The 23,608-nt window shown below is 39.4% G+C and overlaps 1 long non-coding RNA gene across 1 annotated transcript in view; it reads left to right on the forward strand.

The window, feature by feature from the left end:
- The window catches only part of LOC108447065, a 25,993-nt gene extending 2,904 nt beyond the window's left edge, over nucleotides 1–23,089 (forward strand). Inside the window, exons 2-3 of the long non-coding RNA XR_001862449.1 lie at nucleotides 7,316–7,433; nucleotides 22,679–23,089. This is a non-coding gene — a long non-coding RNA (uncharacterized LOC108447065). The remainder of the gene's footprint in view (nucleotides 1–7,315; nucleotides 7,434–22,678) is intronic.
- Nucleotides 23,090–23,608: the final 519 nt, after the last annotated feature.

A 23,608-nucleotide genomic window follows, 5' to 3' on the forward strand; every position in this document is an offset into this window, starting at 1 on the left:
CTCCAAACGGGAAAGGAGAAAGCCTCAGTCTGTAGAGATGAACCAGATGAGGACTTTTGCTCCAAACGGGAAAGGAGAAAACCTCAGTCCGTAGAGATGGACCAGATGAGGACTTTTTGCTCCAAATGGGAAAGGAGAAAACCTCAGTCCCTAGAGATGCTCCCAGAGATAGTCCTAGAGGCGAAGATGATGAAGACCCTTTGCTCCCAGGGAAGGAGAAGGGCCTCTGTTTTTGTTTCTGAACGGCTCAACCTTAAAATTGTACCCCAAAAAACTTCAAGAGTGGACCCTCAAAAGCAGTTGCGGGAAAAGCTGCAAGTCGGGGGAAAGGACTCACACGCAGGCAGAGAGACTCCTCTTCCTAAATGGACTGAACAATATTTGGAAGTGGGCGGCTGTCTCGTTGTGATAATGTTTTCATAGCATGAGCAAGAAGAGACTTCTCTTTCTAAATGGACTGAACAAGGTTATTATGGAAGTGGTAAACAGACTGAACATCTGAAGGGTTGTCTTTGAACATTGTCAGTGGGAGAAGGGAGGAAGGTGGGGGGAGGAGGAGGGTTCTGAAGGTGGTATAATTTTTTTTCTTTTTTTTTTTTCTTCTTTTAGGTCTGTTAATAAACTTCTTTATATTCTTTCAAGTTTGGTGCCTGTTTTGCATTTCTCCTAATTCTTATCTCACAGCAGATAAACAGTAATGAGTATTTTGGACCAAACCACTACATATGTTCAGATGAGAGCTCTCCTATAGCATGATCAAGTAGAAAAGGATAAGATTAATTTTGTTGCAACCCTATACAGTCTTCCCTGCTGTCGCCTCCTGTCATCCTTTTCTAGAAACATCTTGTCCAGCATCTTTCAGAAGTGTCTATGTTTAGGGTATATTGCTTCCTTTCAAAGTCAGCATTTTGCTTTACTGAGGTCTTTTCCAGCATGAAAGGAAGGAGATGGAGCAAAGCAAGTTTCTCACCACTACTAAGCAGAATCTATTATCTTTGCTCATTAGGGTTTTTGGGCAGTTTTGTTTGTTTGTTTATTTCTGTGAAACCATTCTTCTCGACCATACAGCCGTAAATGAAACAGCCATACAACACACTGCACTTCTGAGACCAAAATTAGCAGCCAAAGGGGATTTATCTCATCCTGCAGAGGCTTTGTTGCTGGAGGAAAAAGCACACATTTCAGCGTCTAGCTGTTATATTGAGGTTTTTTTGCAAAGTGGTCTTCCACATGCTAAGGCTTGACTCATCTCTACTGCAGCGTACTAGCAAAATGCTTACTGCTTTCAGCAAGAGTGAAGCTTATGCTGATGTAAACTTTTCAGATCCACTCATTAATCTAGCATCTGGAAGCCTGTTAATCAGAGCCACAAGGTTACTTTAATACTCCCAGTGGCTTACAGTCCTCAGCAAGACTTTCCTTTTTGTGAAACGATTAGTTACTGTGTTACACAGAGGGCGGAAAAAAGCTGAAATTTGTTACCGATTGTGCTCTCAGCAGTCACCCAGTTATAAAGCAATGCACCTGGAAATCCCTTCTCTGAAGTGCAACACAATGAAGGCTCTAAGTTGCCTATTACAGCTCCCTTCAGTCCCAACTTCTGCTTAATTTTTAAGGATATTGAACAGGTCATTTGAGACACTGTTAGCAGTAATTTTTAAAATCTTCAGAGTTTTTATCTTGAATGCCAGCCAGGCTTATTTGAGCCTGAGAAAGTAGTGAGATCACTTACAGTCTCCTGAGAATGGAAAAGCCCCATGCATTTATGTTCATTCTTCCAAAGCTGCCTTTTGTATCAACCTTTGTTAGGCTAATCAAACCCAAAAAAAAGAAGACCAAAGGCTCTTTCTGGATATCACTCTAGTATGATATATAAGGCAGTTGAAAGAAACAATGAAGAAATGTAGGCTGATTCTTCTGGAGCCAAGCTGAAATTAGGATTTGCAGGCTAATATAAACAAGACAGAGAAATTTAGTGCTATGCAAAGGAAATTTCCCCTGAAGACAGTTCCCAGATGCACTTGAGCTTTGTTATTATTTTTTTCCATTTGACTTAGCAGGGATTCGTTCCTGTCCTGGTCCAATGATTTCAGCGATACCTCCAGACTCCTTGTTGCCCTAGGGCATAAGCCATCTCAAAAACCACCAGCATTTCTTCACCTTTCCATCTGGTTATAGGCATATATTTTAGGTGATGGAGAAAGCATATTCCTAACTCTAGCAAATTAGTACCACAAGAATGGCTTATCCTGAGAAAAACCCAGCACTGGCAATGAAAAAAAAGTAATCATGGAACACATTCTTGTAAATCTTTCCTAACAAAAAAAAAAAACTGTCTTAAGCCCAATCCATGGCCACTCCAAAGCAATGTAAGTATCTCCTGAGACCTGTGCTTGGTTTTCTCAAAGATATTGTCACCAGTTTTGCATTGAGTCTTTTTATCTTCTGGCAATTTCCTTTAAGCAAGGACCATTATTCAGAAAACAACTGAATAAATTCTGATTACATTCCTTTGCATCATCTCTTTGTACTTTCTCTCCCCTGGCTGCTTGTGCCCGGCCCTCAGAAAAAATCCTTTGCCATACAGCAGTGACACTTGGCAAATGTTTTGGAGAGGAAGAAAGACCCTAGGAAAATTATAGTATTCTTAAGAAGTAGAAATAAGCACAGGTTAGAAAACATTTTTATGAAAAATTAAGACATTTTAGATGCAAAAATGCATTTTTTATTAGATGGCTTGATGTTGCCTTTACTCTAGCACTCTTCTCTTTGAGGAGAAAATCCCCAAAACCTCTTCATCAGAATTCATGAAAATTACTTGTCATCTTGTGAATTTTGTTTGTAAATATCAGGATTTTATCTGTGGCTTAACGGTTTTGGGGGAATGCACCAGAATAATTTTTTAAACTGTACTATGTTTAAGTGTGTAGTGCTCTATACCACGTCAAATTCACTTCTAAATATGCAATTAATCTGGAAAAGAAGTACAGAGTGGAACTCAGCCGAAATGGAAAAGGGGAGGTATATCAAGGAGACTTTTCCATGGGGGAAAAAAATAAGAAAAAAGAAAACTAGAGGGAAAATACACAATAAATAATTTCTAAGACTTATATCACATAATCACAGAATTGCTAGGGTTCAAAGGGACCTCTCTAGATCTTCCGGTCCAATCATTATGTCAAGGCAGGGTCATGTGCAGTAGGTGACACAGGAATGAGTCCAGGTGGGTTTGGAACCTCTCTGGAGAGCCTCCCTGGGCAGCCTGTTCCAGTGCGCTGCCATCCTCAGTGTAAAGAATTTCTTCCTCATGCTGAGGTAGAATTTCCTGTGTTTTAGTTTATGGTCATTGCTCCTTGTCCCATTGCTGGGCACCACCAAAAAGAGTCTGGCACCATCCTCTTGGTACCTGACTTTGAGATATTTGTATGCATTGATGAGATCCCCTCTCAGTCTGCTCTTCTCTAGATTAAACATGGTCAGCAAGTATTATTGAGTTATTTATCTTTCTCTTTTAGAAAATGAAATATGGCCATTTTTCCTATTAAGGATTGCCTATAAATCACAGGTACTTCGTCTTCCAGGGGACATTTCAACTCCTTTCTACTAACTGTACTGAATATGAGTTGGAGGATTTTTTAAGAAGCAAAATGTTACTAAAGGCCTCATAGTGATTGACAGAAAAAGTGTAGTCTTTTCACCTATCCTGAGACTTTTATAACACTGTCATGAACATGTGAACCAGTCATCTCAAACTATCTCCTGTTAAAGTAACTGAGAAGAAGTCAGATACATGTGATTGGTTTTAGGGCAAAATTAATCACACGCTATAATTTGCAGTTACTCTCCACTGAGTATGAAGAAAGCCAAGAAAACTAGCTTCAACAAGGTATATGTCTACATGTCAAATGAACCCCTATAAGTTTGTCCAGTGAGATCAGCAAATTACTTCAAAATCTGTACTGAGATTAATGGAGATGGGTAATATTGCTAGTGTTGTACAGGGAGTGTATGAGGGGAGTATTACATTATATGGTCAAAAAATTCCAGGAAGGTTACTGGGTTTTATTAAAATCTAGAGGACAATAATCCATTCTGCACCAGCCTCTTCCTTCATTTGCTTCATATACATTGTGACCCAATGCCATTTAATGCAATCCCAGGCACAGTGTTTCCTGCATCATTTATCTCCCTGTGGTGTTGTTCTTTCCCTGTTATAACATATTATGGACAAATGGTGGTTAGAGAGGCCTTCACAGCTAACCAGGAACACATACAGAGACTGGAGTGTGTCGTGCACATAACTAGCAACAGAGCAGGACTGTCATCCTCCGTGTCTGACAGTTCAGCCTGAGGAACTCAGGTCTTGATCTGAACGCGTGCCAAAGGCAAGAGATTTGATAAGACCCACATAGGAGATAGGGGAAAATACACAGAAGGGACATTTCTCTACCATTTCAGATGTCTTCTTTCTAGGCAGTTCAACCAAGAAACCATACCTCGTTTAGAGGAAGCACTCATGTGCCTTTGGGTGGCAAAATCTAAACTGCTGAGTCACAGAGAAATAACTTTCCACAAACTTCCTCTAGTTTCTTACCCAGTGCAGCCTGTGGAATAAGGTACTGGCTGTAATCCCTCCCTCTCCATGTGAGTGTCTGGATGTTGAAAGCCAGGTAGTGCCAGGTCATGTAGTTTTATATCCTGTAGTTTATAGCTTCCAACTCCATTCTGCAGTACCTTTACAGAAGTGTAATCAAAAGGAATTCTCTGCAGTTTTGCACACACAACCAAAACATGAGGTCAGTTCTATGCCCCACTTCAGCTTTTCCCACAGATTTTTAGTGGAAAAACACCTGGCCTAGTTCTATTGTAGTAAATGAGTCTTATTTTCTGTAATTGTGTTTGGTGCAATTTTTAATAGATTGAAAGCCATATTCTTGTGTGTACTGAGCCGTTAATGTATTCAACTTTTGGTTTTAGTACTCTACAGTCATAGCAGATGTTTAGAAAATTGTGTTCATAGGGTTGGATCTGTTGCATCTGCTTCTTCTGAGACATGCTGCCTTTCAAGCTCATTTCACTCTCTCTAAATCAAAAATAAGCCAAAAAAATCTGAACTTGTCCTTGATATTAATCAGAAAAAAAAGAGAAAAAAAGCAAGTAAATTACAATTATGTGTACTTATAGGAACTTATTTGTAAACCAGAACAAAAACCAGAGTGAAAAAGTTTATTGGGTTCTCTGAATGACCATTGTTCATCTCTGTCAGTTGACTAAAACCACCACCTAAATAAAGAAAAAACCATATTATTAAATACTGGTTGGAATTAACATCCTCAAACAACAATTATGATAGGAAGCAGGGTAGCCAAGCCACCATCAGCAGCCAGCAGCCGTAGGCTGCCTTCTCTTCAGCCTCTTCTATGGCTTTGAACTCTGTAGCAAGGGCAGTGGGACAACCGTTCTCACTCCTGCTGCTAAACAACTTACTTTGATATCACTTGATTTATAAAGGAGCTAGCTGTTATTAGTGCTTCCTATCCTGCAATCAAATTCCACATATAGATGTTTCTAGCTCCCCAGTTTTTCATTTTCAGACAAGTTTGCCCTGAAGACAAAGGAGAACGAGGATGTTGCTGTCTTAACTTGGGTTTGCTCTGTTCAAATGTGCTGTGCTATAGGCTGTTCTTGTGCAGCTAAAAGCATACCAGTAGTCAGCCACTGACAATTTTCTGACCATTTGGAAACCACATATTGGAGAAACTTTCACTTTTCCTTGTCCCAGATTTTCCCAGAATTTTGCTGGGCCAGGAGACTTAACTTGGTAAGCCATTTCCAATCTGCTCACCCTGAACCTTCAAGTTATGCCCTCTTGGCTTTAATTTATTCCATGTAATGTGGGGCACCTAAGATGCTGACATTCCAGCTTGCTCTTTGAAGGTACACAGCCCTCACTGTTGGCTATGGTCCAAGGCACTTTTTAAGTAGCTTTGTGTTTATATATTGGGGAAAAAATAGGGTATGATCATTGGTCTGTTGGTAAAAGCAAACAAGATGGGATTTAGACTGGAAATATCACAGCCAAAATATATAGAACAGTTGTGTCTCAAGAAATATTTAATGGTGGATTTTTGGTTTCAGAAATATGAGATTGTTGCAGATTCATTCCATCTAGATTCTAAGTGTTAGGTACCTGTTATAAAATATTTATGTATAATTGGTCTACCTTATTTGAGAATCAGAGGCAGCTTTATGGAACAATTCTTTCTACCATCAAAGAAACCTTCCTTAAAATGAGCTCCTCTCTGGATCTCACTTTACCTTTTTTTTCTCACCCTTGTCTGCAAAGGAAGCTGGTGGAAGATGCCCATATATGTATTTCCTCTCATTTCAGAAGCCCTAGGGTACATAAGATGTCCATAAGGAACTGGAAGTTACGGCATGGGACCTGCAAGTTCTTCTGACACAGTAGAGGGTGACCAGGTGGAATATCTTGAACCACCTCTAATCATACAAAACCCTTTTTATGTGGGCAGCTGAGCCCAACCTAGATGAATGATTAGCTTGGACTAGACTTTAGATGGCTAAATTTGGGTGAAGTTAATCCTGACACCAGTGCTCAGTTTAGGTGTCTTGGACTGGACTTGGTTGCTCACACAAAGTAGTATCTTTTGAGATGTTTTGGAGTATGCTGTCTGGATACCAGCTGCCACTCCAGCACAGAGGTCTAACATAGGTCCTGCATCATATCTGCCAACCAACATATCCAATTACACCCGAGACCTCTGTGTTGGCAACTAACCCAAGTCAATGTCTGCCTTGTCTCAGTTCTGTGGAGCCAATCTCCTATTATTCAGGCCTAAAAAATTTGGCTCTGTTTCAAGGAGAAGTAGCCAGGCATAAAATATAGACAAAATCTAAGGACAGACCTTTTCAATTCACTTAGGAGCTTCTATATCCAAGCATATCACTGTGTTAACATCTATGGGATGCCACTGGACTTGGACAGGAAAATAATCTCAGATCCCTTGCAAAAGCCAAGCCCGATTTCAAAAATGGAGCCAAGAGCACAGGTGTGAGAGCTGACTACCTATTTCCCAGCTGGAAATTTAGTAAAGAAGGAGGACCTTTGAAAAATTAGTACATTAATATTTTGCCTTTGGAAAGAAGGGGAAAAATTTTTTTAAGTAAGAATAATTTATAGGGGAAAGAGGAATGAACCATGGCACAAAGATACAGTTTCCACAAGCATCAACTTCCAACTTTGTTTTCCTTGTTTACCAGGGTTCAAATGCCTTTTTTTCTGAATTTTTTACAGCATTAGAGACACCTAGTGGCTGAAAAGCATAAAAGGAGGACATACTCTGACAGCTCCTACTCCACCCTGAAATACAAGAGAAAAAAAATGGGCCGACATCCAGTCTAACAAAGCTGAGGTAAAGGAAACTACTTTTCCTTTTGCTTTTGCATCTCCCAAAATATGGAGATGGGAAAAGAGGATAGAGGTGAGTGAATGATGGTACAAGTTACATGGGGGCATCGGAAGGAGAAGCACTGAGAGACGCTGGTATCTTAGCCTAGAGGATGAAGCAACTCAACTGAGCCATGTGAAATGCAAGCATAAATCTCACTCAGTTCCTGTCCTGAATCTCATGCAAAACAAAAAGTTGTTGTTTGTTTTTTTTACAGCCCTTGCAATTGCCAACATAGAACATGACTAGAAGCTTATCCCAGGTCATCAGCTGTTGCATGGAAATCAAAGTGGTTTCTTGAAAAGCAAAGTATAAAATTTCCTGCCTACTGTTGAGAGAAACACCCTTAGTTGAAAAGTGAAAAGTCATAACAGGCTGGAATTCAACACTTGGCTGGAAAAAATGGGACAGTTTGCTACCTTCAGCAATTTTATTGAAACCAAGGAGTTATACAGCAGATAAATTTGGTCCAGTGTATTCCAATAATAACACAAAGGTTCTTGCTTTAAAAAAAAAAAAACACCAAAAAACCAAAACGAAATAACACAACATCATATTGTTTAAATGTTGATTTCAATTATGAGTAGTTAAAAGTTTCTCCCCAAAATTGTCTTCCATTCCAGTGCACGTGCAAAACCTGATTACTAATGGAAACCAGGGTTCACAGAGATGTGGTGCACACCTACATCTTATCCCTAAAAGACAAGGGGCTGTGAGATATACACAGTATAGAAATCTACAGACTTCCCAGGCAGTTTTGCTATTTAGAGCATTGGTATGTATGGAGATTGTATAGAAAATGAGATAGCTCATAAATATTAGCACATATTTCTGTACATTTTCCTTAAGGCAATTACACCCAATCCATTTGGAATGAGATAGAATATCTTTTCTCTTGTATAAGAGTAGCACATACATGTATCCATGGATCATCACAGAAGGTGGATGTGTTTTTCTGACTTGCAACACTTTGTTGCTTGGTGTAGACTAAGTACACATTTTCCTTGATACTTCACCCTGGGGCCACCCTTTGGGAAGAAAAGACAAGGGCACTTTTCCAAAGAGTACCTGAGGATCCTGAGCCAGAAGAAACCTCTGGGCTTCTGGGAAAGACACAGAAGAGGAGACACCCAGACATAAGGGAGACTGCAGTACCCACAGAAAATGGGAAACCACTGAAAAGTTTGGGAGAAAATAGCCCTGTCAAGATGTGGAGGAGACATAAAGCAAGAGATTTTTCATGGGTCATCCTCATAGCTTGTTCCAAAATAAAACCTAGCTTTGAGGATTCCAAGTCCTCCATGGGGTGTCCTTGGTGTGCTCTGCTTCAGGGTACAGTGAGGGTGGATGCACTTTCTGAGTATTCGTAGAATCATAGAATCACAAAATCATCTGGGTTGGAAGGGACCTTAAAGATCAGCTAGTCCCAACCTCTCTGCCTGCAGCAGGGATGCCACTGACTAGATCAGGCGGTGTGGCAGGAACTGTACACAAGAAAACCTGGTTCTGCCCAGTGTATTACAAAGCAGAGTGAGCCCATGGTGCAATGGATTGGCACAGCCCACTTTCACCAGCATAAGCAGACAATTCTGCAAGCAAGGAAGTCTGAAACTTGATTTCTTTCAGACTGTCTGATTAAGCTTTAGGCATGCACATTATCTATACTTTCCAGAAAACAGAAAATTGCCCTTGGCAGTTTTTTTCTTCTTCCTTATGCCTGCCATGTCAAGTCAAGCCTGTATATATATACATACTGTATATATATACAAACTTCAGAGTGATTTAGTACAATGAATCTACAAATGAACAAAAAGTTCTAAGTTTTTGAATTAATGAAAAATATAACAGGCTTTTTTCCTAGCCCAACTGCTTGTATTGGTGTATTATTTTTATCACTGAACATTTTGTTTCATCTACACAAATTATCCTCTAATTGTCACAGTCTGGTTACATATAAGCATTTGGTACAGGTTATCAAAAGCAACATATCAGGTATCTATTCACTCCACAGACCAGCCTTCCAATGAAAAAATGCAGTGACCCTCATTGAGAAAGTGTTAAAAAGTCAGCGGTTCTGGCATGGCCATGGATGTCTCAATCTCCTTCTTCCTTTTTCAGTCCGAAATGCATCCATGTGTCTGTCAATACTATCACTGCCTCTCCCCAATAACCATTATGTTCTCTCATGTCAGTTATCCAGAGCACCTGCTAAGCTGACCCATCATACAGTAACTATGAGTCACTTACATCCTTTTTTTTTGGCTGGTAACCAAGATGCTCCAATTGATTTTTTTTTTTCTTACTAATTCCCGGCAAGATCAATGCACAACTGAAATTCAGTGCCACATGAGTCTCTTCATCACGAATCAGATAGCTGGCTGCAGCACCAGGAGACACAAGGGCAGACAACAAAGAATAGGTGGAATTGGAGATATTATGAGATACCGTGCTACAAAATGCAGCCATCAGCCAAATGGGTTTGAGTTTAGTGCACACCACTGTCTCCTCCAAACCAATGCTCTCACTTTCTGTAGGGATGGTATCACTGTTCAGGTACCAAACAGTTTATTTTCTGTGCTGGTCTGTACCTGTGTAAGGGCTTATCTCAGTTATCTATATCTGGGGACACAATTTGACTATATATAAGTAGAAACTTGCAGATACATGTTGCTACATAGCAAGGTACCTTACCCCTTATCTTGATCTCTTGGTAATAGCTCCCTGTTTTTCGTTTCTTCAGTGGCTACACTTTATCTGTTGTTCTTTGAATCTACCCAAGGTTCTGCAGGGAACAGAATCAACCCTTTACTGTCTGATTTAATTGACTGACAAAACTGCAAAGAGAAGATGATAACCTTGATTATTCCTATGTTAAAAAAAAATAAACAGGATGAGCATACAGTTTCAAGCACTGGTGCATGATTATCCTTCCCAGCTAACTGCTGGCAAGATCTTTGGCACAGTCATGACCAAAGTCCACAATCCTAGACCATCCATTGTATCAGTGAGGGATGGCACAGACTGACCAAATGACAGTTTTCACTCACTTGAATATATGGAAAAAGTCATGTCTCTAGGAGAAAAAATTAAATTGCATGGGTGTGAGTTGCACCATGCTGCTGAGCCGGCCTGACTTATTTCATCTGTTAAACCCAGTGAGTGCTACTATCAGTCCTGCTCAACCAAGCATTCCCTCACTAGCCTGCCAGAACTCTCAAACAGAGCTAATCATAACCTCAAAGGGTGTTTTCATTTCAACTTTAGGGCCCAAGGATCCCTTATCATTCTTAACTTTGTTTACTTCTTCCATTTATTCATACAACATCCCAAAGAACAGGAGTAGCCATATAAATAGATTGATCACTTTTGACAATATTGGCATGTCTCCAGTGTCTTATTTTCAGAATCCACCCCTGTAGGTTTATGGCTTGAAGAGAGACTGTACAATATCTCATGCTGGATTTTTGCAACAAAGAAGCAGCTTGAGTATGCTAACTGTATTATATAGCTTTTCATTTGCTCTGGTTTTCTTTTAAAATAAGAGGGCATAAATCATAAAATCACCCACATCCCCTCACTGAATGGTTAGCTCCAGGAAACATATTCATCTGTAGTTCATTGACTACCACACAGCTATTAGTTTTGCCCTCAGCAAAATTAGCTATAAGATCAAGGCTTATTTCAAACAATCAGTAAGTCAAGCAGGCTTGTATAAAAAAATTTCCCATTTCCACTGGTATGGAAACAGAACTTTTGGCAATATTTCAGTATCCCATGTGTCTGCCTAAAAAAACTATGCTAAAATCTTTGCCATAACTTTGCCCACCCTTAGTAACTGTGTTGCTTCAAGTCATAGAATCATTTAGGTTAGAAAACACATCTAAGAACATTGAGTCCAACCACTAACCCAGCAACTGCAAAGTTACCAGTAAAATATTTCACTAAATGCCACATCTACACCTCTTTTAAACATTTTCAGGGGTGGTAACTCAACCCACTGTTCCAGTGCTTAACAGCCTTTTTGTGTGAAGAAATTTTTCCTAGTATCCAATCTAACGTCCCTCCCTGGCATAACCTGAGACCATTTCCTCTTGTTGTATCACTTGTTACCTGGGAGAAGAGACCAACCCCCACCTGGCTGCACCCTCCTTTTCGGGAGGTGTAGAGAGTGATAAGGTCCCCCCTGAGCCTCCTTTTCTCCAGGCTAAACACCCCCAGCTCCCTCAGCCGCTCCTCTTCAGTTTTATGCTCCAGCCCCTTCCCCAGCTCCGTTGCCCTTCTCTGGACACGCTCCAGCCCCTCAGTGGCCTTCTTGCAGTGAGGGGCCCAAAACTGGACACAGGATTGGAGGTGTGGCCTCACCAGTGCTGAGTACAGGGGGACAGTCACTGCCCTGGTCCTGCTGGCCACACTATTTCTGATCCAGGCCAGGGTGCCATTGGCCTCCTTGGCCACCTGGGCACACACTGGATCATGTTCAGCCACTGCTGACCAGCACTCTCAGCCTTCCTGGACTTCTTTGCCTCTCAGGGCTGCCTCCCAAAGAACACTCTCAACCGGTCTCCTAAATAGGCCAAAATTTGCCCTCTGGAAGTCCAAGGCTGCAGTTCTGCTCATCCCCCTCCTTATTAGAGGATCGATAACTCCACCATTTCATGATCACTGCACCCAAGACAATTCAAGTCATCATATCACCCACCAGTCCTTCTCTGTCCACAAAGATCAGGTTCAGAGGGTCATCTCCAGCTGTGTCTGGAAAATATTATGTATCAATAAAACACTGTCGGGAATTTCCAGATTTGCTTTGCTGAAATTTTCAATGTAGATTATACCACAGCCATTCTTTTAAGCCTATCTGATGTGTTACTAGGAAAATAAATCAGATCATATCTATCTCAGAAATAAATCAAGTACACCAGCTAACACTTACAAACCTCACTGCTTTCGTTAAATGGCAGCAGGCTGTTCATTGCTTTTGGGTTTTTTATTTCATTTTAAATTGTCTTATAAGTGCTCTATTCTTAATGTCTTCCAAGTCCATTACTCTCACAGTCTTTGATACACAGTATATCTCCTCTGCAAAACCACACATGGAGCCCCCAGGTAAGATATTTTTCAGCGTGTATCATAATATTATAATTACTGTCTAATGGCTCTTCCTAGGAAAGAAAAAGAAAACATTAAAAAGTGTAATTAAGCAAAGCAACCTAAGGCCATACCAGTCCTGGGTGTTAAGACTCAGATATTCCCATATATAGTGAATTTAAATTTCTCTCTTTAAATTATCACCCAATGAAAATTAAAATGTAGCTTTTCAGAGAACCAAAGGTCGTTAATCCCTGGTTACACATTGGTTCCCATCATAAAAAAAGAATAAGAATAATCATCCATTGTTTACATTAAATTTCATGTTGTGTCAATATAACCAAGATTCCTCTTTTCAAATGCAGTGATGAATATGCTCACAAAGCTTTCCCTTTAGCACACCTCAGAGTGCAATACTTGCACACTCCTCACAGAAACTATTTCCTGACAGCTTATTTGGGGTGAAAAGTATTATCTCCAAGATGTGTTAAACTGTGTCATTAAAAGCTGCAGAGGTTTTTTCATTAATCTAATGATTCCAAAATTTTTTAATTCAATTTTCCAAAACCCTGTGTTTACATATTTGTATTGCCTATGTACATAATTTATTATTTTAAAATTATGTTTACACACATCAAATTGTCCATTCGTCAAGAGAAAAATGACACGTGCAGCACCAGGTGCTGGAGCTGAGGTGTTTTTTTTTTTAAATAAGTGTGTTTCTCTTGTATATGGAAAGCAGTATTAAGAGCACTAAATCATCTTGTCTCTAGGAACACATATGAACTGTAAATGAATGAGGTAGGCAATTTTGCTTAATTAGAATCAATAGTATCATCCTTTAATTAAAGAATATTGATTGTGTTATGCAGAGGGAAGGCTTGCAGAGGATATGCTTTAATGTGATTTCTGTTTGAGTTGCAAAGTTATGTCAAGGGTCAAATTAAACTTGTACATGGAATACCCCTTTCAAGAAGAGTAATCACTCTGAGTTCATATAAGACCTTTTACAAGTGGAAATCCAATGTTAAATCTTTACAAAGAAAGCAGTTTTTAACCGAGAAAGATGTGAGCTTTTTAATATTCCTCCTCCAGAGGAACATCAGAGAGGTACAACATCCTATTTTCCTCCTGCTTCCCGTGTCAGGAAGATCAACAGGGAAGTGCATGGATCAGGAACCTCATTGCTTTTGCAACATCTCCCATGCACATACAACACACAATTTCATGACAGTTCAAGGAATTGTATGATGAGAAAACAAAGTTGCCTCATGTGTCATCATTTTGTTTTAAGACCTGGGTACTGTAGCTTCCAGCTATTATTGATATAAGAATGACATGCAGTCCCCAATGTTCTCATTTTCCTCTACACAGCCAAAGTGAATCTCAGAATTGCAGGGTACTGAACACTGAAATTGTATTAAGCCACCAATTAAGTGCTGAAATACACAGCATTTCATGTCAATAACAGTGACAAGAGGCATGCTCTTGAAAAAAAAAGCCTGTGCAACTCCAAGTCACTTCCTTCAAAGTAACCAGCTAAGCCATACCTCATAAGAAAAGTAGAATAAAAAAAAGAAGTGAAAAGCTAACTGTGTGCTTATCTATGAAGCCCCTGAAGACTGAAATTTAGCTGAGCTGTCCAAGGGGAGGAAAAAAGAGTATGTATGTATAAGTAAGTTGCAGGAAATATTCAAACACCAAGGGAAATTCCATGTTTGAACATATGTGGTCACTAATCAGTGACTGCAGGTCTTTTCAGCAGTGACTGTTTTGCACAGTGTAATTCTTATCATTATTAGTCATTACTAGAATTACAACTTCTATTCAAAATCAGACCAATATTATTAAAAACTAAAAAAAAACCTAAACAAACATATACAATGAGATATCCCTGCTGCCCAGAGGTCCTCTGGAAAAGAACAGGAGGAGGAAAGGGCAAATTGATACAGAGTTGAAAAGACTCCCAGTCTCACAGTGGATTGCAGATGGTGTTTTACACCCTTCCAGTTTAGTGCTCTCAGGCCTTCTCCTCTCCATTCTTTGTGTCAGCAGGGACTAAAATCTCAGATTTTGCTCCAAAGTAAGTTATGCCATCAATTAAATGTGAGCATGCACTGGCTTCTGTCATTACAGAGCCTATGTCCTAAAATGGACACACACACACACATGCAGACTTCCCCTCCCAGACAACATCAAGAGTGGGAATCATGGACATGCAAAGAGTGACGGCGCATAGATCCCTTCCCCTATGGATCATGTATGGAGGATTTCCATGTGTCAGTGTGCATGGCATTACACAGGACAGTGTGTCTGTGCAATGCCCTGCTGCCTTTGCCAGTCCATCAGTAGAAATGATAACGCACGTGCTTGTGCACGCCTGGAACGGGGTTGTGCATTATGGATGGTAAGAATGAGCACCTGCTGACAGAAAACACAAAGGTCGGTAGCTACTCCTGCCAATAAATGGGATAACAGTGCAACATCTCCTCCATCAGCAGAACCAAAAGGTGATATGAGCATGAGCATCACACTATCAGCAAAACTGCAAGGATAGCAGTAATCAGACATACCTCCTTTCATTTCCAGATATTATGTTGATTGGGAGTAACATTCAGGTCAATTTTTCCTGCGGTCCTTTAAATAAAACTATTTCTTTGATTGATCACATCCTAAGCATTCTTCATTTCAAAACTTCACTTTATGGGTTATTTCCCCTCAGCTATACAATGCCAAGGCTAATGAAGCACTCAGTAGAAGGTAAATACTAATGAAGTGTGCTGGACATCTAGTTAGCAAGCCTGTAGGGGGAAGAAATTAAATAGGGGAATGAAACTATATAAATATGTAACTATTATGCATAGGACAGTTTGGAGGACATTTAGATTCTTTTTTTTGTCCTCTAGTCCTTCTTGTTCCTTGTTCTTCAGCTTCAGTTTGTGCATATAAGCCTTTGGGTTGATACAAACCCAGAAGATTTCTAGGTGGAAAAGGTGCTGCTGAGTTGGTTGCACAGGAAAGTAGATGCTGCTCTTTTCCCAGTGTGGATAAGTTTCCCCACAATGACATGAGCTATTTAAGAAGAGTTCTTTCTTACTGCCAAAATCTAGGTGTATGGAGGGTTTGGTGACACAATTATGCCTATTAAAGACAGTATTTTCATGCTTCTTCCTGTCAGATGGGCAAAGCATTACAGAGTACAGCTGATATTTGTGGGAAGGCATTCCCCATGTACTCATGAGGAATCTCAGCTTGTGTTTCTCCTGCAAGGAATAGCCTCGAGGCTCTGCAAAACCCAAACACGAAGTGCTGTGGCAGCAGTTCAAAGTGGCTTTTAGTTCCCTGTGTTGCAGTGGTCAGAGAAAAATATGAGTCCCTATGTGTACATCTGACTAGTTACAAAAGAGAGAAACCAACAGCCAAAAGCAGACTGAAAAAGTCCAATTAGGCAAAGGAGGTTGCATTATGTCTCTCTAAGGAATGTAGTTTTAGTTACATTTCTGCCCTTTGTCTCTACCTTGCTGGTGTCCTACAAAGGACCGCTAATCTCCTCTCAGCAGGAGAGGCGTTAACAGCTGAGTAGCAGCACCTTGTGAAGACAAGATCACACATAAGGTAACCGTGATTGACTGATGATACCTCAGATATACTGATTTGCCAATGCATCTCTATTATCTAATGATGAGAAACATATATTAGTGATATGACTCAACTATGACATATCATTATTTTCTTTTCTTTGACACAAATTTAGGCCAGGGTCCAAGAGAATTGTTTCTCCATACCACAGTTTCTTAACTGTTTCTGTAATAAACCTGCCTTTTTCTCACTAATTGTTGGGCTGGGTTATAACATACTAGGTGTACCTGTACAAAATCTGGCACAAGGTGTAGGAAGTTTCAACCTAGAACTGGAGGTAATACTGTAAAATCTGAGTTCTAAATGGCCATCGAGAACATGCAAGTAAACTTATGGGTTGGATGATAATTCCCTTTCCTGTGCTGGTCCAGTTCCATTCACAGGCAGGAGATTAGAAAGGTGCACAGGGCTCTCATGAATTGTTTCCCAGCATAGGAAACTCTCAAGCAAAGCATGAATAAGGTATTTTCTGCACTTTCTGCCAGCACTGATGTAACGACCCTATCATGTAAGAAAAATCAGTGAATTAATTCCCTGCTTTGCCTGTTAAAAAGATTTGTTCTCTTTTAGGTTCTCTGGCAAGAACCATGAAGTAGTCCCCCTAAAAAATCCTAACTCTCCCCCCACCTCAGAAAAAACCCCACAATGGGACACCTAAGCACAGAATTTGTCAGTCTTAGTCACCCTACCATCTCCTTTTATTAATAGAGCCGTGACATGGAAGAGTTTTCTGGCCAGACATTTTTCACACCCCAATAGGCTCAAATAAAAAATTATTGCCAGCACAATGATTTAAATGTAAGATGTAACACTACAGCACTTGCCTAGCTTGATTTTTTAATGTCAGCTCCAATGTGTCTGACACATGCAAGACACAAATGAATATCCATATTTCCTTGGAATTAAAGGTTCCCTGACAGCACACGGTATGGAGCATACGGCACTCCCGATGGGTCGTTATTGTGGACTGGCATTTTTTTCACCTCCTTCATTCTTCCTGAGCCAACTCTACTAGTGGGAGCCAAGACTCTCCCCACTAACCTCAAGGGCAATTTTCTCAAAATATTTGATATAAAGCAGTCTATGCTATATTTGCTAATTGCATTTGTCAACCTCCCTTGCCAAAATTTTCTTAAGTAACAAAACCATTGGCAATAAACATGGAGATCTATGTATTTGGGTAGAGGAAATGCTTTTTACAGTGCATGAGCTAAAGGTTATAAATGAGAAATGATTGCTTTTTTCACAGAGTTGGTCCATAGAACTTCCTCAGCCCACACTGTGTCAAAATTGGAACCTTTCTCCTTTTAAAAATAACTTTTTCTGATGTATTTCTACTCAGCTTCTTCACTGCCTCCTAATCTCTTTGTTCAGTATTTCCTCCCAACACAGAGTCATCACACCATTTATCTGCATCAATCTGTCTGCTGCTCACAGACTTTGCTGGGTCTGCCTCACCAAGTGCAGTCACTAAATTCATATCTTTTTTCAAGTCAGTAATTGCCTTCAGCTTCACGCTGTCATTTTTACTTGTGTTGATGTCTATTAGATTTTTGTCTACTGTTTCAGAAGTCTGTGTCGTGTTCCTTAAGTCACATAAACTCCAGCTCTGCCAGTGATTTCCCAGCCCATCCTGTCTGAAACTGTAGAAATTATGTTTCTGCATACACAATTCCCTGTTCATCGTTAAAGAGGTAAAATATCTAATACCTGTAAACATGTGCCCATATATCAAGCACAGGATTTATCTCCTCCAGCCTCAAGGTGTGATTCAGTTTGAGATAAAACTACTGCTAACATAATATGCCTACATGTTGTGTCTCCATGTACAGTACAGCAGTGTCCAAGCTCCTGTTAGCAGCACAGACTAAGTCAATTCATTTGTCCTCACACAAGCCTCTAGTGCTACCTGAGATGCCCTTAAGCTTTCTGTCTGGCTTTCAGCCATGGTCTTCAAGTCCCTTGTCAATATAGGAAGTACAATCTAGAGCAATTCAATTTATCCTAGGTCTGGCTAAAGCCAGAGGGTCAGCAGAGTTGCTTTTCAGGCTCCAGCGTAGTGATTAAATTTTCATTGACTAAAGCAGGAGGTTAGGCACTTAACTCACAGGTAAACACCTACATACAGGCATCTGAGTTTAAATGTCTTAATCTGGAGCTGACTTCCACCCTACAGGCTCTGTTCAGTTGCCCAAACATATGGTGAAATTTGCAACACTATGGAGTGTCCAAATCATGCATGAAATGCTGACAGAATGACACAAGCTACAGGAGCACTACTCAGAGCCACATGGAATACCCTGGGGCATCTCAGATGGCACTAGAAATTGGTGTCTAGGCTACTGAAAGACTACATGTCTGCAATATAGATGCCTAAACAGACCTAGGTTCATCTCTAAGGAGGGTGAGATGAGGTTTGAATTATGCCTAGGAAAATTCAGTGTGAGGAAGACATATTAAAAAAATTTAGAAGAAGCCTTAGCCAGAAACTCTTGGATATATTTGCCATTTAAAAATAACTACAAAGCCTAAGCTAATTACCTAGACCTGCTCCACAGTATACAAATATAGGTTCCTTCAGATGAAAATTTATATCACATAAGAGAGATGTCTAAATTAGGCAGGACAAATTGCCCTCTAGAGCAGTTTATCACTCTCTACAGATTGTAGAAGGAACCCAAAAAAGTATCTTAAATACCTAATGTTTACCAGGCTAATGCTAAACAATATTACATTCTGCCTTTCCCCGTATGATTCAATAGTAAGTACCCAACTCCCTAAGTGTTAAATATGTGAAAATTATTTTCAGTATGTGCAGATTTTAAATATTTGTGTAAACAACGAGTTTTTGTCAACTATAACATCCATCATGGTAAGGTAGGCAGCCAACATGATGATTTCCCCTTATAAATCCGCTCTGAGTATTTATGTCCCTAATCAATATTGATGCTTTTGCAAATATTAGGCCTACAAAGTCATAGAATTCTTTATCATACACTAAAGATTTCCTCCTATGGGGATGAGCCATTTTCATGTAGATTCATGTCTACCTAACTGCCTACAAAGCCACAGAAGTACACACAGGATACAGCAGACAGGATAGCATCCTGGTGAAGAAAAATCTTTGCACCATAAGGAAGGGTCTTTCTCTTTTCTTGTAAATCACAGTCAAATCTGCCCACCTTTCATTAAACAGAAAAGGGAAGAATAAAGGCTTGAATCACTAGTAAAGCCAGCGTGAGTCACCTGCCATTTGATCAGATATCCTGAATGTTACCAGTCCTGAAATTAAATTTGTGGTCTACATAAAGATAACAAAGAACAACATCCATTGGAGTGCAAGCTCTGAAGAAATGAAGTAGAATTCAGTCTCTTTGTGTGTGATGACAAATGCCTTCATTTTTTCTTCCTTATTATTTTTTTTCAATTATATGCATGTGTCAGCACATGCATAAACAATGCCTTAAATAATTTTCTTAAGGTAAACAGCACAGAATTAAAAGATTTTTCGGGTTAAAATGGTGTTATTCAAAAGCAGTTAATGTGTATGATTTATCCATCACCTCTGTGTGAATTCTTTGAAAAGGTTCTTTTGTTCTAAAGTTAGGGGGTGGAATAAGAACCACAGTAATGTGTAGCATTGAGATTTAAGGAGGAGACATTCAAATGGCATTCATCTAGTCCCTCTCTGCTAAGATGAACAAAGGGACTTCATCACTTGTATTTTCTGAATTGTGTTGTCAAAGGGCTAAGCCCAGAACAGACGCTCAGGCCCAGATTAATTTTACCAAACCATAAAAATTAAATAAAAGTTGGATGTCGAAAGCAGGATTTTTCATACCTGAAATAGTTGTCCAGACCAAGCTGATCATGCACATACTCTTTGCACAAACTGAGAGATTTCCAATGGCAGTTCACCTTGCCCTAAACTGAATGTTTAAGATTAGAAAAGCAGAATAGATCTCTGGTTTGTGCCTCTCTTTGTCACTCCCAAAAGGACTATATTACTACTTTAAACTTGCCTTTCATCTAATGTTCAGATGAACAAAGTTAAGAGAGAGAAGCTGCACTTAGATTAAGTACTTTTCCATCTTATGGGAACTTTTTTCTTACCCCATAAATATTTTTATCTATAGATCATAGATGAAAGAAATCTAGCTCCTCCTCAATTCTTCCCAAGAAAAACTAACTTAAAGTAATTAAAATAGTGTCAAACTCATAATTTGATTTGATTACCTGCATATTAATTTGAAAGTTAAATCATTGAACTCATTGATTCATTCTTGGTTGTGACCTCAATTTGATTATTGCTTTGTGCCACTTTTGATAAGCTTAATGGAACTGCAATACATTTGGCATAGCAACATGTGCACATGTATTTTTCTTGTTCTTACAGTTTTACAAAATCTTTTAAAATATTCACAATAGGTTTATCCATCTAAAATACCACATGGCACACAAATGCTGAGGAAATTTCAAGTTACTTTGCCATGATTGTAAATTACTTAATTATTTTGTTCAAAAACTTAAAACTTTATGGATTACAGCTGATATGTGTCAAAGTACAGCAGCGGTTTACGGTCACTTTCATATGCAAGCCTACTGGGAAATAATCAGCTGAGAGAAGAATCAAGAGAAGAACTAGTCAAAAAGTAAACAAAAAGCCTCACCACCCTGAAAAAACAAAGTGCTACAAAGCAAAAAAACTCCTAAATAAATTACAAAAAAATAAAACCCCACACCACAACTTCAAAATGGGCCTGAGGAGTAAAGCTATTTTAAAAAATTTTCAACAAGAAGTTTCAATAAATTTTATCTAGGTTCTTGTTCAGTTCTTGTCATTCTTGTTTCATGTGTATTGTGTATTACAGAACCAGTTGCAATTCTAGTACGCATTGGAGATGAGGTTAGCAGCCTTGATGACAGTGATATGAGAGAGTATGCCATACTGGTCAGAGGTATCTGTAAAAAAAGAAATACATTTAATTCTTGTCTCCTACCAGTGCCAGTAAAGAAAAGCTCCATTTATGACACATTGCAAGTTTTTTGGAAACAAGGGTGCTCTTCAGCATGCTAAGGCAGAGCAAGGAAGTCAGGTACAGCAAAGAGCAACTTTGTTAAGGCTCACTGAGCTGTTAAAGCAGCAGGAAAGAAATAAGCTGTCACTCTCTGATGTGCAAGGTTTCATTTCTCTGGGAAGCTGAAGGGACATTGTTGTAGTCATAAATGTCTAAAGAGGTGATGGAGAAAAGGAGTTAGTGCTTTTGATTTGACCAGCACTTTGGATAAAACAAATCATTCTGGGGGAAAACAGCTACAAAAATACTCAGTATTCCTGCTTTAAACAAATAGAAGCCAAGACAAGGTAGTATGAATTTAGGTCAGAGGATTCTTAAGACTGGCTCTTTGGGGCAGATCAGCTATTTAGTTCTCCATCTTTCCAGATTTTTCTTCTGTCTTCCTTAAATATTTTTTCCTTTTTATTTTTTTCTTTTTTCTTTCCTTTTTTTTTTTTTTTTTTGATGCCTTTGGCAGCCTACTGCTGTTCTACCCAGCGAAGATGAAATTTTCTCTTTTACATATTGCTTCAGTCCTTTTCTAGCTAAAAAGTATGATGAGCACTACCAGCATCCCACTCCGGTTTCTTCCTCTTCTCTCTTGCCTGTCTGCAATCAGGTACTCTGCCTATTCCCTCAACTAAGACATTCCCTTCCCCTGCTATCAAGCATGTCTATTCCCTGGCAGTCCTTGTTCTCTCACTTTTCACTAACTCAGGAAAAAACAGTGACACCCTACAACTGGAAAATCTATGATTGTTGCACACACACGATTTTGTTCAGCTCTGTCAGGTTACTCCATTATGTCACCTGAAATCAGTGATGTCTAGGCCTGATAGTCTCTACTTTTCAATCATTTCGTCTTAAAAGGAAAATTTCTGTTACTAATGCACATTTATTTGGGGAACAAGGAAAAGTAAGAATCACTGGGACTCTGCTAATGGCATGTCACATTTCGTTATTGTGCTGCACTGGCTTCTTCTGCCTCGCGTTAAGAACATTCAATTCCAGCTCCCAAGGATATTGGTTCCATACCAATGAAGCTAAAAATATTTCAGAATGCCCATGGGGTGAATATTTCTGTGTCCTTTCACTTAGATGAGGCTGTTTTAGGATGATGCTGTCTCACACACAATATCTCTTGCATACTAATCAACGCAACAATAATTCAGGTCATTTGATTTCAAAGCATGTTCCCTAATGCGTTAACCTTTCACTGTTAACCTCCACTGTCCTCCTTCATGTGGTACAAAAGGATTGAACCAAGCAACTGGATGATGGGTAAAGACAACCATAAATGGAAACTAAAGAATGAGGCTTAGATTTTTTGTATTGCAATACATTTAGATGAAGGAATTGAACTCTGATATCGTGAGTCACAGTCCACTAGTTTGATCATAAGGTTGTCCTTCTTCTCCTTTTCTGCAGACAATGAAAGCTTGATGACAGTCTCTACAGCACTTCAAATATTGACACCACAGCCAACCCAATTAAGCCTTTGTCCTGCTTATACGCTTGCATAGAACCATATAAGGAAGAGAAACACCAACACAACCCTTTGAAAACCAACAACATTTGTTGAAAAAACACATTGAAAATCAGCAGCACAAAAAAAAAGAAAAAGCTGTTTAAGACTGAATCAACTGAAAGCCGTCTGTGTGAAACATTTGGAGAATCACTTTGGATATGTATATATTGCCAACTGTAATCACAGATCAGTTGCACTCAGAAAATGGGGAAAATAGTTTAATGAGTTCTGCATTAAAGTTAAATCTCTCTGCTCTATTTGTATGTGTTTACGGTCACTGTCTTTTCTAGCTAAAAAGTATGATGAGCACTACCAGCATCCCAGTGAATGCAAATGGTCTTACTCTTCATAATTAGGATCTGGACAATAGTTCTACCCTATTTTTGCATGGGTTGAAAGCATTCATTGCAAAATCAGAAGAGAGTGAAAATTATTTATTTCCCAAAGCAGGAACCGTACAATTCAGTGTAGACAAGGTGACATCATGTAAAATTTTTGACATATTTTTTTCTCATCTGTGTTAAGCAGAGGAGCTGAAATTATGGGACAGGGTTTCCATCAAGAATGTTTTTACTTTGATGAGTAGTCCCATTATTTTAAAGTGAAATTCAATGTTCTCTTATAATAGTACTATACAGCATATAGGGCTCATAAAATCATAGAAGGTTTGGGTTTGAAGGGACCTTAGAGATCTTCTAGTTCCAACCCTTGCTATGGGCCCAGACACATTCCACTAGACCAGGATGCTTGAAGTCCTGTCCATCGTGGCCTTAAACAGTTCCAGGGGTGGAGCATCCACAACTTCCCTGGGTAAACTGTTCTTCATCAGT

This window comes from Corvus brachyrhynchos, unplaced genomic scaffold (genome assembly GCF_000691975.1).
Source record: "Corvus brachyrhynchos isolate BGI_N302 unplaced genomic scaffold, ASM69197v1 scaffold44, whole genome shotgun sequence".
Taxonomy (NCBI): Eukaryota; Metazoa; Chordata; class Aves; order Passeriformes; family Corvidae; genus Corvus; species Corvus brachyrhynchos.